Below are 12,439 nucleotides of genomic sequence, written 5' to 3'. Positions count from 1 at the left end.
GCTAACCATTTGAGATAGTGGTGGAAAAGTAACATGATCTTCCTGTCCTCCTGAAACAGTTTAGAGGGGATGAGAGGTAAACAAATGGATAAATATAATTATTGATTATGATAAGAACTACAGAGGTAATGAAGAGGAATGCTCCTTTATATAAGGTGATCAGGAAAAAACTCTGTAAATGTGACATCTGAACTGAGATCCACTGTTGAGACTGAGGCAGAATTGCAGAGGGCTGGCAAAATATTGTCACAGAAAGAAGTACAGCTGGCTAGAGCTTAGTGAGTAATGGGGATAAAGTTGTGAAGTAAGCAAGAACTGGATTATACAGTACCTTCTAGGCCTTGATAAGGAACTGGTTCTTAAGGGTAAATTGGGACCAGAGGGTATTACATGATCTGATTTACATTTTTACATTTTTAAAAAGGTCACTTTGTATTCTGGGTAGAAAATAACGTGGGGAAGGACAAAAATGAAAACAAGTTAGGAAGCTCCTGTGAGTCCAGACAAGAGATGACTGTGGCTTAAACAAGGGTGGTATCACAGAAACACAGGATTTGAAAGCCCAAAAAGACCTTAACAGCCATTTAGTCTGACTTTCTCTACATAAAGATAAGGTCCTAAGAAAGGAGTTAACTTGTTCAAGGTTTCATGACCAGTGCCAGAGACTAAACTGAAGTCTGTCACCTAGATCAATGTTACCACCACTAAACCATGCTTTTTAAGACAACAGAGTACAATAAAACGTCTAACTACTTAAAACAAATACCTGAGTTCTCAGATTTTATTTCACACCCAATGGAATGAGCTAAAACATATGAGGACAATGAAATAAAGGTCTAATTTGAGCACCTGAAGGTCCAGAGGAAAGTACATAAGGGACTGCTGGGGAGCAGAATTAGTCAAAGGCTCTCCAGTCAAACTGCTTAGTGATGAAATTTTAAGTCTATAGTCTCGCTAACTCACACATAATGCCAGTTTATCCTCTACATAGGACCTTCTGATGGGTAAGATGTATCAACCACTAAAGCATCACAAGTGTTTTTCAATGTTGAGTTTATCATTCCTGTTGACCAGAACTGTGAAGTGAATTGCTTTTAACAGTAGTCCTGCACTTAACAAGAACCTCTTAATCACCATCGTCACTCTTTTCTGCTCTACTTCCTGCCCTTTCACCTCTTCATTGCCTATTATTGCCATCATTAATCATCATCACTTTCATCTAAACAGAGAAACGTTATAAATGCTTTTTCTGTCCTTAAAAGCTTGCAAACCTAGTCTTAATTATTTTTTGCTGAAAGATGATTAAGTTGAGAGCTCCTGGAAGAAAAAAACACAAGTATAAACAAACTAAAATAGAAGGATTTAATGCAATATTTTCAACTAGCAACTAAAACTCTATAAATAATAGTCAGTGACAACCTTGTGACTAATTTGGATGTCCTGGACATAAAATATGATTTCAGTATGTTCCCTAATTCAGAACTGCTAGAACAGCTGACCAGTTAATTATTTAATACAGGGAGCACTAAAGCTTCCTGTTAAATTCCCTTGCTCTCTATGGGATTAGCTCAGGCAGGCAGGAGTTCTATAATGCTTCATCCCTGAAGCTACCCTGAAGTTAGCATTTTCACAGGTATTCCTTCCCTAAACCTTTTTCTTCCTCTGGTGTCAACTTTGTTCTTTGCAACACTGGTGTTCAGACTGAATTCTCTTTTCTCTCCATTTTAATCTCTCTAGGGAAATAACTGGCACTAAATTTCCAAGAAACTCTGCACAATACAAACTGTAACTTAACCATCCTTCCTAACACTTTCCTAATCTGAAACTGATTACTTGATCCAAACACAGTCTAAAAATCCTTTAAAATGTGGAACCAGACCGGTGTGGTGGCTCACTCCTGTAATCCCAGCACTTTGGAGGACTGAGGTGGGAAAACCGATTGAGCCAAGGAGTTTGACACCAGCCTGGGCAACATGGCAAAACCCTGTCTTTACAAAAAATACAAAAGTTAGTTGGGTGTGGTGGCATGCGCCTGTAGTCCCAGCTACTCAGGATGCTGAGGTGGATCAACTGAGCCCAGGAGGTCAAGACTTCAGTGAGTCGTGGTTGCGACACTGCACTCAAGCCTAGCTGACAGTGAGACCTTGTCTCAAAAAAAAAAAAAAAAAAAAAAAGGAAAATATAATTTGGACTTATCCCATGAGTTTATAAAAACAGTTTAACAAGGATTGCTACAAATGTTTTTAAATTAACATAAAAAAGAAGGCCATGGAGTGGCTTTACCCAGCACTTTGGGAGGCCGAGGTGGGTGGATCACCTGAGGTCTGGAGTTCGGGACCAGCCTGGCCAATATGGTGAAACCCTGTCTCTACTAAAACTACAAAAATTAGCCAGGCATGGTGGTGGTGCCCGCAATCCTAGCTACTTGGGAGGCTGAGGCAAGAGAATCACTTGAACCTGGGAGGAGGAGGTTACAATGAGCTGAGATTGCACCACTGCATTCCACAATCCAGCCTGGGTGACAACAGAGAGACTCAGTCTCAAAAAAAAAAAAAAAAAAACCAACAACCAAGAAACAGCATTCTCCTGAAAGGTAAAAAAAAAAAAAGGATCATTCTACAGGTGTGTTTTTGAAAAGTGTCTACTTAAGGTAAGACAACACACCAAATTCTCAGGTCAAAAAGACATTACTAAACTTGAAACTTACAGCTTTACTATGGGAAAGTTACCAAATATTTTAAAACTGAGAAAGTCAACTACTAAAAATCTACTTAAGGATTATGTTAGACTTTGGACACAAGGGAATTCTGTCTATAGATGAGCAGTCAGGTATACAAAACAAATATTAAAACCAAAAATAGGCTTAAAAATAACTATTATCTAATCCATTACCAAGACCAAAAGTTGAATGGACTGCACAGAGAAGACTACAAAGACGTTAAACTTAAACTGATTATATATTAATAGGAGATTTTAAGATAAAGCACATGAAAACATTGCTTCACATTTATCTATGGCTCCCATTCCTGTTTCCAACAAAAATATAAACAAAATAAATCAAAGAAGACATTAAACACTGAGAGCAAAGCATGGAAAAATAAGTAATACAAAATACATCAGACAGTTGGGAATATTTTAATAGCATTTTCAGATAAATCTGGATATTGGTCTTTGACACTACACCAAAGCTCAGCAATTGGTCGCAATATGGAATAGGATACCTTATTGATAAAACTTTATGTTCTCTGTAACATTAAAATCCATTGGTCTAGCTGACACTTTGGAAAGATTTCTTACCCATGTATGATTTTTATAATACTATGCATTGATCATTTGGAAATACTGACTCAGTTATGCAGATAACCAAATAATGACAGATTTCATTATATACTTACAGCAGCTGATACAAGCTTTCCAAAATTTTTGCTTAAAATCTAGGAACTTTATCATCGACCATAAATACTACCACTATTTTCCCTAAAGCAAAGCCTCACTGTTTTCAGGAAAATGTCAGCCTAATGCCCAAGTCTGGCATTCTTTTAAGCAAAAATGGCATTATACGAAGACTGATTCAGCATGCGACTCAATCACACAAATACTTTCCCTAGAAACAACCATTATATTTCAGTATGCTGCCAAGTGTTTTTGTTTTGTTTTTTGAGACAGGGTCTTGCTCTGTCACCCAGGTTGAAGTGCAGTGGCACGATCACAGCTAACTGCAGCCTCCAACTCCTGGGCTCAAGAAATCCTTCCACCTCAGCCTCCAGAGTAGCTGTAGGTGTGCATGACCACACTAACTTTTTTTTTTTTTTTTTTTTTTTTTAAATAGGAGAGACGGGCTCTAACTACATTGCCCAAGCTGGACTTACCCTCCCAAAGTGCTGGGAGGCTTGCTGTCCATGGCCTCACCAGTGTTTTAAGCATACTTCCCATTTTGTTACAGTATATTAAAAAGATGTGTACAAAGGTAGAGATTTAGTTTAAAATTTTTTTACTTCTTCATCAAGAGCATTTAGGTGAAACTTAAAAAAAAAATGTGATTGCATGGCAGTGAATAATACAATGATTACTAGGACAGTGAAGTACTCTAACCTGGTTTATTCTAAAGCGCCAGTTTTATCCACCACTGTTTTTACACTACAGGTACAAATGTCACTACAGAGAAAACGGCAAAAAATGTCTCAGTATTATAAAAATAGTTTTGCACTTGTAGACTCGCCAAAAATGTCTAGGGGACCTCCAGGATTCCTTGGACCATACTTTGAAAATACTGATCTAGGTAATTCATTTGTTACACTAATCAAAACTCACAATTATTTATTAGTCCTTATTCATACTTTAATGGGATTCTTAAGCAATGCCATAGGAGAATAAAAGCTTTATAGGGCTGGGCAAGGTGGCTCACGCCTGTAATCCCAGCACTTTGGGAGGCCGAGGCGGGCAGATCACAGGGTGAGGAGTTCAAGACCAGCCTGGCCAATATGGTGAAGCCCCCGTCTCTAAGAAAAATACAAAAAAATTAGCCAGGCGTGGTGGCGCATGCCTGTAATCCCAGCTACTCGAGAGGCTGAGGCAGGTGAATTGCTTGAACCTGGGAGGCAGAGGTTGCATTGAGCGAAGATTGTGCCACTGCATTCTAGCCTGGGCGACAGACTCCATCTCAAAAAAAAAAAAAAAAAAAAGCTTTATAGAACAAGAACTAATACGGCTGGGTATGGTGGCTCATGCCTGTAATCCTACCAGTTTGGGAGGTGGAGGCAGGCAGATTACTTGAGCTCAGGAGTTCAGACCAGCATGGGCAACATGGTGAGACTCCATCTCTACAAAAAATACAAAAATTAGCTGGGCATGGTGGCATGCGCCTGTAGGCCCAGCTACTTGGAGAAGTGAGGCTGGAGAATGGCTTCAATCTGGGAGGTTGAGGCTGCAGTGAGCCAAGTTTGTGCCACTGCACTCCAGCCTGGGTGACAGAGTGAGGCTGTCAAAAAAAAAAATAGTACATTACTATATTATTTTATGGTTTATAAAACATTTATGAGTAATACTGCATTTGATCCTCAACAACTCTAACAGTATGTCATCATTCTCACTGAGGAGGCAAGGAGGCTGGAAAGCTTCAGAAGGAAAGTACACATTTTGCTTTAAAAAAGTCACTGTAGTGATGGCATTACGGATGATACTCATTTTCTTCTTTATACTTTTCTATATTCTAAACATTGGTAAGAACATCAAAAAGACATATTTGAACTCAGCCAATCTTATAAATACAAATCAGTACACTATCTCAAGTTTGTTATTTCAAGAGCAGTAGGAGAAAACAACAGATAACATATGTTATATATCTCATCCTACCCCTCAATTCAAGATTCCAGAGGAATTCCTGCATTTTCTATTGTATTGAGAAGCTTGTGGATAACTTAGAAGCATCAGCCACAAATATGTTAGCACAATGTAGTAATAGGATTCCACATTCTAACTGCAACTTTAAAATACAAGGTAACAAACAGCTGGATGCAACATACATACCTTTTGACGGATAAAAACTAAGTAAAAATAGATTATAGTCCTTATTTTATTGATACCCTTTCAGTTCTATTAACTGAGAACTTAGGAAGTCCCTGAATTTAGTATAAAGTAACTTTGAAAAACATATTCTAATGTGAGAAGGATAAATTTTAGAATACACAGATAATTATAATTTCATTTTACCCAGCATTTTCCATTTCCTCTCCAGAAGCTTTCACCAAAAATTGCTACTAAATAGACAAAACATGTTTCCTTTCATCTTTTTCCCTTCCCACAAGGCAAAGAAAAGGAAACAGGTAGAGGCAATCCACCACTTCGGCAATCAGTTCACTGTATATTTTTAAAATAAAGTTACTTAGTGAAATGCTGGGCCAGGCACAATGGCTCATGCCTATAATCCCAGCACTTTGGGAGGCCAAGATGGGCGGATCCCTTGAGCCCACGAGTTTGAGGTGAGCTTAGGCAACATGGCGAAACGTCTCTACAAAAAATACAAAACGTGGCCAGGCACGGTGGCTCACGCCTGTAATCCCAGCACTTTGGGAGGCCGAGCCAGGTGGATCACCTGAGGTCAGGAATTCGAGACCAGCCTGACCTGTATGGTGAAATCCCCTCTCTACTAAAAATACAAAACTTAGCCGGGTGCGGTGGCGTGCGCCTGTAGTACTAGCTACCTGGCAGGCTAAGGCAGGAGAATTGCTTGAACCTGGAGGCGGAGGTTGCAGTGAGCTGAGATTGTACCACCGCACTCCAGCCTGGGAGACAGAGTGAGACTCCGTCTCAAAAAAAAAAAAATTAGCCAGGCACAGTATTCCCAGCTACTCGGGAGGCTTAGACTGGAGGACTGCTTGACCCCTGGAGGCGGAGGCTGTGGTGAACTGAGATCGTGCCACTGCACTCCAGCCTGATTGACAGAGCGAGACTCTGTCTCAAAAAAACAAAAAACAAAACAAAACAAAAAAAAAAGAAAGGCTGGGAGCGGTGGCTCACGCCTGTAATCTCAGCACTTTGGGAGGCCGAGGCAGGCAGATCTCGAGGTCAGGAGATCCAGACCATCCTGGCTAACACAGTGAAACCCCGTCTCTACTAAAAATACAAAAAATTAGCCAGGCGTGGTATCAGTGAGACCTTTTAAATTTTAGCTGAATTCTGGTCTCTTAAACTTGTGATTTTCTTCCAGTACTGGGGGATTGAATGTTTTTAACTGTTGTGCAAATAGACTGAATAAAGGAAGTGAGCATCCATTAAAAACTCTAGTAAATAATTTGGATTTTTTTTTTTTGAGACGGAGTCCCGCTCTGTCGCCCAGGCTGGAGTGCAGTGGCACAGTCTCGGCTCACTGCAAGCTCCGCCTCCAGGGTTCATGCCATTCACCTGCCTCAGCCTCCCGAGTAGCTGAGACTACAGGTGCCCGCCACCACGCCCGGCTAATTTTTTGTATTTTTAGTAGAGACGGGGTTTCACTGTGTTAGCCAGGATGGACTGGATCTCCTGACGTATATATATATAGTAGTATAACTACAAAAACAAAGTAAAAGCAATTACAAGTAAGCTTTAGGAAATGGTTTGATATAAAATTCAAACTCACAAGATTAAATAATTACTCTCTATGGTCAGAGACAGATTTGTAACTCAAAAGAACATTTCTAGTATGCAGGCACCTCATACACAATCAAGTAATTTTTTTTTTTTTTTTTTTGACAGAGTCTCACTCTGTCGCCCGGGTAGGAGTGCAGTGGAGCGATCTTGGCTCACTGCAATCTCCGCCTCCCAGGTTCAAGCGATTCTCCTGCCTCAGTCTCCCAAGCAGCTCGGATTACAGGCACCTCCCACTAGGCCCAGCTAATTTTTTGTATTTTGAGTTGTATACTGATATCACAGAATATAGTCCTCCTGTACAATAAAAATCAGACAGAAATTCTGCAATTCATGTTGTAAATATTTTCATTTTAGGGAATTTAAATTAAAAAAAAAACTGGTACATTTCCCCTACATTTTCATTTTTTCCTGTTTTAAGGTTCTTTGCAAAGTTTTAAAAATTTTGACCCTCTACTGATTCAAAGGAAAAAAAAATCTTTCTAAATTACTACTTAAATAATCAGTTGCTACTGTACCCTTGATTTGACCAACATTAGGAATAAATAGTCCAATGTTAGGAAATACGGAATGTAAGTGATACTATTTTTTGTTGCTGGTGAATTTTAAAAAGTGATGTTTTTAAGGCAGCACAAAAGTTCCTGATAACTTTTCTTGTTTAAAATAGAAACTCTACGACCAAAGAGACTTGTTTTAGAATCCAGTGCTCAACTGGGTTCAAAGTACAACAGACTATATACAAGTCAGTTTTTACTGCAAATGGATAAATTCATCTATTCTTTTGTAGCTACTGCTTCCACTGTACTCATGAGATTTACAAAGAACTTAAGACCTCAAATGGTAATTAGTACCTTTCAATACCATTGCAAAATAATCTATGAACACAGAAAAACACTAGCTTCCAGAGCCATGGTACAGTACTCCTGTTTATAGATGGCTGAACTAAAAATTTTGTCCAATGTTACAATGAATCATTGCATCAGCCAAAATGTCTTAACTTGTTCTGAAATTCAATTCAATTTGAAAAGGCTAACAAGAACTTCAGCCTAATCTCTTAGACCATGGAGTCCTCAATAATGACAGGAGGGGGAAGAAAACCCAGGGCATATTTTTAGTCACAACCTATGTCTCAGAAAGTTTAAGAAAGACCAATCTTCACCTAACTTTTCTGTAGAGTGAACATGTAACATCACTGCTATAAAATAGCAGTAAATAGCTAATTCATAAATGCTAAATTACTCCTAGTGCCAGTCAAATCTGGACACTGCAGATCAATACCCAACCTCCTCTTTAGCAACACAAACATACAGAGAAACACGGTTATTTTACATCTTTAAGGAAATGATGCAAATCAGTAAGATCTGTGTGATAGTCAATAAAACAGCCTATTTAAGCAATACTTATGGGGAAAAAGTAAATGGACACCTTGTAAAATCGGTCAAATTCTCTGTATCAGATCCAATTTCAGATTAGTTTCACTACCTCAATAAATATTTATCGAGTGAGTACCTACAACAAAAGGCAAAAAAACCTGAACGTGACCTTTTCATCCAAATCTTAGACTGCATTTAAAATAACATGTCTAATCAGTTACCAAGTTATCAATCTTTGCACAGACCTTCCACCAATCTTGAATTAGATAGGAAGATACACTTGAAAGGATCCTTACAAAAATGGATCTAGTTATTTTAATGATTAATTCTTTGCTATACCCTCCTTACATGGTAGCTCTTTATTATGGGAGGGAGTCATTTTACCTTTATATAGCTAAGAGAAAATATTGGAATTCTGAAAAGGATTGAGGATAAAACGAAAATCAATTTGTCAAGTAAAAGGGATTCCAAAGCCAATATGGAAATGTTTCTTTTTAAAGGATTACACTGTTCTCTTCAAGTATCCTCTCTTTGAATGTTCATTACCATTAATCCCTAAACTCAAACGCTAACCATTACACTGTGTCCAGGCAAAGCGCTACGAAGAATACTGTGAAGAATGAAATGGATCAAGTCCCTACCCTCATGGTACTTACATTTAACTGGTGTTGAATGTCTATTGCAAGGCACCATGCCAGCGCTTTAAGGCATACAAAACAATATATATCTTGTGGTTGGAGTTCACAATTCAATGGAATAAATAATATATAATGGTAACAGGAGGCAGGAAATAATGTGTGTCATAGAAGGTAAGAGAGATGACTTTCACGCGGTCGGGGGTGAGGGGAGAACGTAAAAGAGAGCACAGCAATCATTTTCTTATCTCCTTTTTTTTTTTTTTTTTTTTTTTAAAGACAGGGTCTAGCTCTGTCACCCAGGCTGCAGTACAGTAGTGCAATCTCGGCTCACTGCACCCTCCGCCTCTCAGGTTCAATCTGAACCTCCCAGGTTCAGATTCTCGTGCCTCAGCCTCCCGAATAGCTGGGATTGCAGCCACTACACCCGGCTATGTTTTGTATTTTTAGTAGAGACGGGGTTTCACCATGTTGCCCAGGCTGTTCTCGAACTCCTCACCTCAAGTGATCCGCCTGCCTCGGCTCGGCCTCCCAAAGTGCTGGGATTACAGGCGTAAGCCACCACGCCCAGCCAGAGCAATCATTTTCATGCCCAACACAACATTTTAAAATTAAGTCAGTTTAGTATTGGTTCTGCAGTTGTATTTTGATACCTGGCATATTAAAAACAACAAACTGGCTACATGTGTTCCAATGATTTACTTTAGGACTTCCTCAGATAAGGCAGCTTCACGATTTATTGTCAACGTCAAACAAGGAAATGCAAGTGAAAACACCTAACGTAGTACAGATTAAAAGCACAGATGAGCTCAAGTAAGACTACCATTCAGGCTCTGTGTGCTTAAAGTTATTTAATCTGAGTATCAGTTTCCTCACCTAAAACCTGAGGATGAAACTACTCAAGTGGTTTTTCCTATTTGACTAAGGTACCCACTTTTAAAAGTGCGATATGGGAAGAATATTCTTTGTAAGATGATAATTCACTATAAAAATGTTGTATTTCTTTCTCCATGTTGTCTCTTACGGACAGACTACTGTCCTAAAGGTCAGTGGACCCACTAACTGGTTATCTTATCTAGGCCTCAGTTTCCTCCTCCATAAAATGACAGGGTGGGTCTGGATGATCTAAATAGTCCCTTCCGGCCCTTAAAAAGTCCCATGACTCCACTATGACTCAATAAATACTATTTCAAGAGTCAGCTTTTAAGAGTAATATGGGCTTGAAGTTAAATGAATGTCTCCCTTTTCTATAAGTTACTTTTTGTTAAGATAAGGTCTTGTTGAGCAAGTCCAAACAGTATTCTAATTACAAAAAAAAGAGCTGAAAAATAAACTTACGAGTCAGAGCTTTAAATTGTTAAGTACTCGACATATATTAGATGCTGCCAGCAAAACCAAAATCCAATTAGACGGAATTAATTTTAAAATACTAAAATCACAATCTTCATTTAGCGTCAACTTTCTACCCCGTAAAAATGTGATTTCCCGTTACTGCAATACAGAACTGCTTCTATTCATACCAATCAGAAGTTACAGGGCCAAAACGTTTTTCTAAACTATTAAAGAGAGTGGGAGAGGGGGGAAAGCGAAAGGGAAGGAAACCATCTGCTTTAACTTGCAAAAATGATCTTTTCTCCAAAAGACATCAGTGTTTTTCAGAAGAAAAACCCGGAGGGCTCGGTTCATTGGGCGTAGTTTTAAATAAAATTCATGGCGCTGATAGTTTTAGGATTAGACACCTCGAGATGGCGAAAAAGAGAAGAGGACAAACTTCCTGGATTTTCTCTCCCTCTGTAAGAGAGATTTCCTCTTGCTGACGAAGGGAAAGGCCCCTTTAACAGTTTTTCTCTACACGGTGGCTGCTGCCAGACTAGGTGGGGCTCTCTCCGCTGCCTTCCTCCTGCCACTTCCCGCAACAAATGGAGCAAGCCAGCCCCGTTTCAGGCAAACTTTTTCCCTGTCAGGCTCAAGCCCGCGGGGCGCCTGGGAGTGGTTTCCCCCGAAGGCTCCTCGCCCTAGCTCGGGGCTGGGAGAAGCTGGGTCTTCGCAAAGGACAACTTTCTGGTTTCCGTTCTAACTTCCACCCATACCACGGAGGGAACCCAGGCGACAAGCGAGGGGGCTCGCGGCGGGGAGCGAGTCTTCGGGGGAGCCGGCGGGGAAAGGAGCGCGGCAGTAGAAGCTGCGGCGGACGCGGGCTGAAGAGAGCGGGCGGGTGGGGGGGGTCCTCGGGCTCTCACTTCCTCCGCCATATTTCAGACATTTGACCCCTTCCGCAAAGCGCGCTGTTCTCCCGCGGCGGCGGCGGCTCCTCCTCGCCGGCCCCGCGCCTGGCCCTCGCGCCACCTGCCGCGCGCCGAGGGGCTGCCGCCGCCGGGGCCCCTGACCGCCGCGCCCGGCCCGCGCCTCGCCGCACCCCACCCGCTCCCCTCAGCCGGCGCCCGGCCCCCGCCCCGCGCGGCCGCCGCCGCGGCTTCCCTCAGCGGCCACGCACTCACTCTGCGAACCTCTCACGCTGTCACCGGGTCCCTGCAGCCAGCGTCGCCCTGCGCTCCCTCTGGGTCGCTACTCTAGGCGCCACGGCGGTCCTGCCGCTGCCGCGCCGCTCCGGCTGGTTTACACGCCTGAATCTGGGCGAGGTTTGGCGATGTCGCCTTGACGTCAGGCGTTCAGCCTCGCTCCAGCTTCCGCCCGCGGGCGGGGCGCGCGGGTGCGCGGCCCGGGAAGGGGCGGGCCCTAGGGGGCGGGGCGAGGGGAACCGAGGGGGCGGGGTCGTCGCGCGCCGGGTCCTCGGCGCCGGCCTCTAGCCGGCCTGCTGCGCAGCCGGAGCGCAGGCCCTGCCCACGGGCCCCTTAGCTGCCTCTGGGCGGCATGTCTGCCGAGGTTCTTCTCTCTAGCCGCGCCGCGCCTTCAGGCTTGCTTCCCCAGGCTGTCTGGTGGGCGGAATCCGCGCGTCGGTGTTCCTGACCCTCGTGGGTTCCAGTGGAACCCTCCGAAACCCAAAAGGCGCCGCCTCTTAATGCAAACTGTAGTCACTGACTCGTCCAGTCTGTTGGTATTCGCGTCGTCCTTTGTGCTGGGCAAAGTAACCGAGAAGTAACAGAGAGCGCTCATTTTCTACACCTAGAGCTCCCTGAGGGAGCCTGGGCCAGCAAGTCTTTCCATTCTTGAGATGTCTTTTCTCCTGGATTGACAAGTGTTTTATCCATTGGTATCTTAACCCGGGCGAACTCTTTCCAAATTCCCGTGCCAAACGCAGTTATCAAATCGATGATTTCTAAATAAGTTTGTACCCTGCACCTAAACCAA

At 42.2% G+C, this 12,439-nt stretch overlaps 1 protein-coding gene across 8 annotated transcripts in view; it reads right to left on the bottom strand.

Annotated features, from left to right (window-relative positions):
- The window catches only part of RAP1B (RAP1B, member of RAS oncogene family), a 50,790-nt gene extending 38,900 nt beyond the window's left edge, over positions 1-11,890 (bottom strand). For 2 of the 8 annotated variants that reach the window (XM_063711527.1, XM_054526308.2), the window contains exon 1: positions 11,638-11,776. The gene's annotated coding sequence lies outside the window, so the exon portion shown is untranslated. 8 annotated transcript variants of the gene reach the window in all.
- Between the last annotated feature and the right edge of the window lie 549 nt (positions 11,891-12,439).

This window comes from Pongo abelii, chromosome 10 (assembly GCF_028885655.2).
Source record: "Pongo abelii isolate AG06213 chromosome 10, NHGRI_mPonAbe1-v2.0_pri, whole genome shotgun sequence".
NCBI lineage: Eukaryota > Metazoa > Chordata > Mammalia > Primates > Hominidae > Pongo > Pongo abelii.
This window is presented reverse-complemented; position numbering and strand designations above follow the sequence as displayed.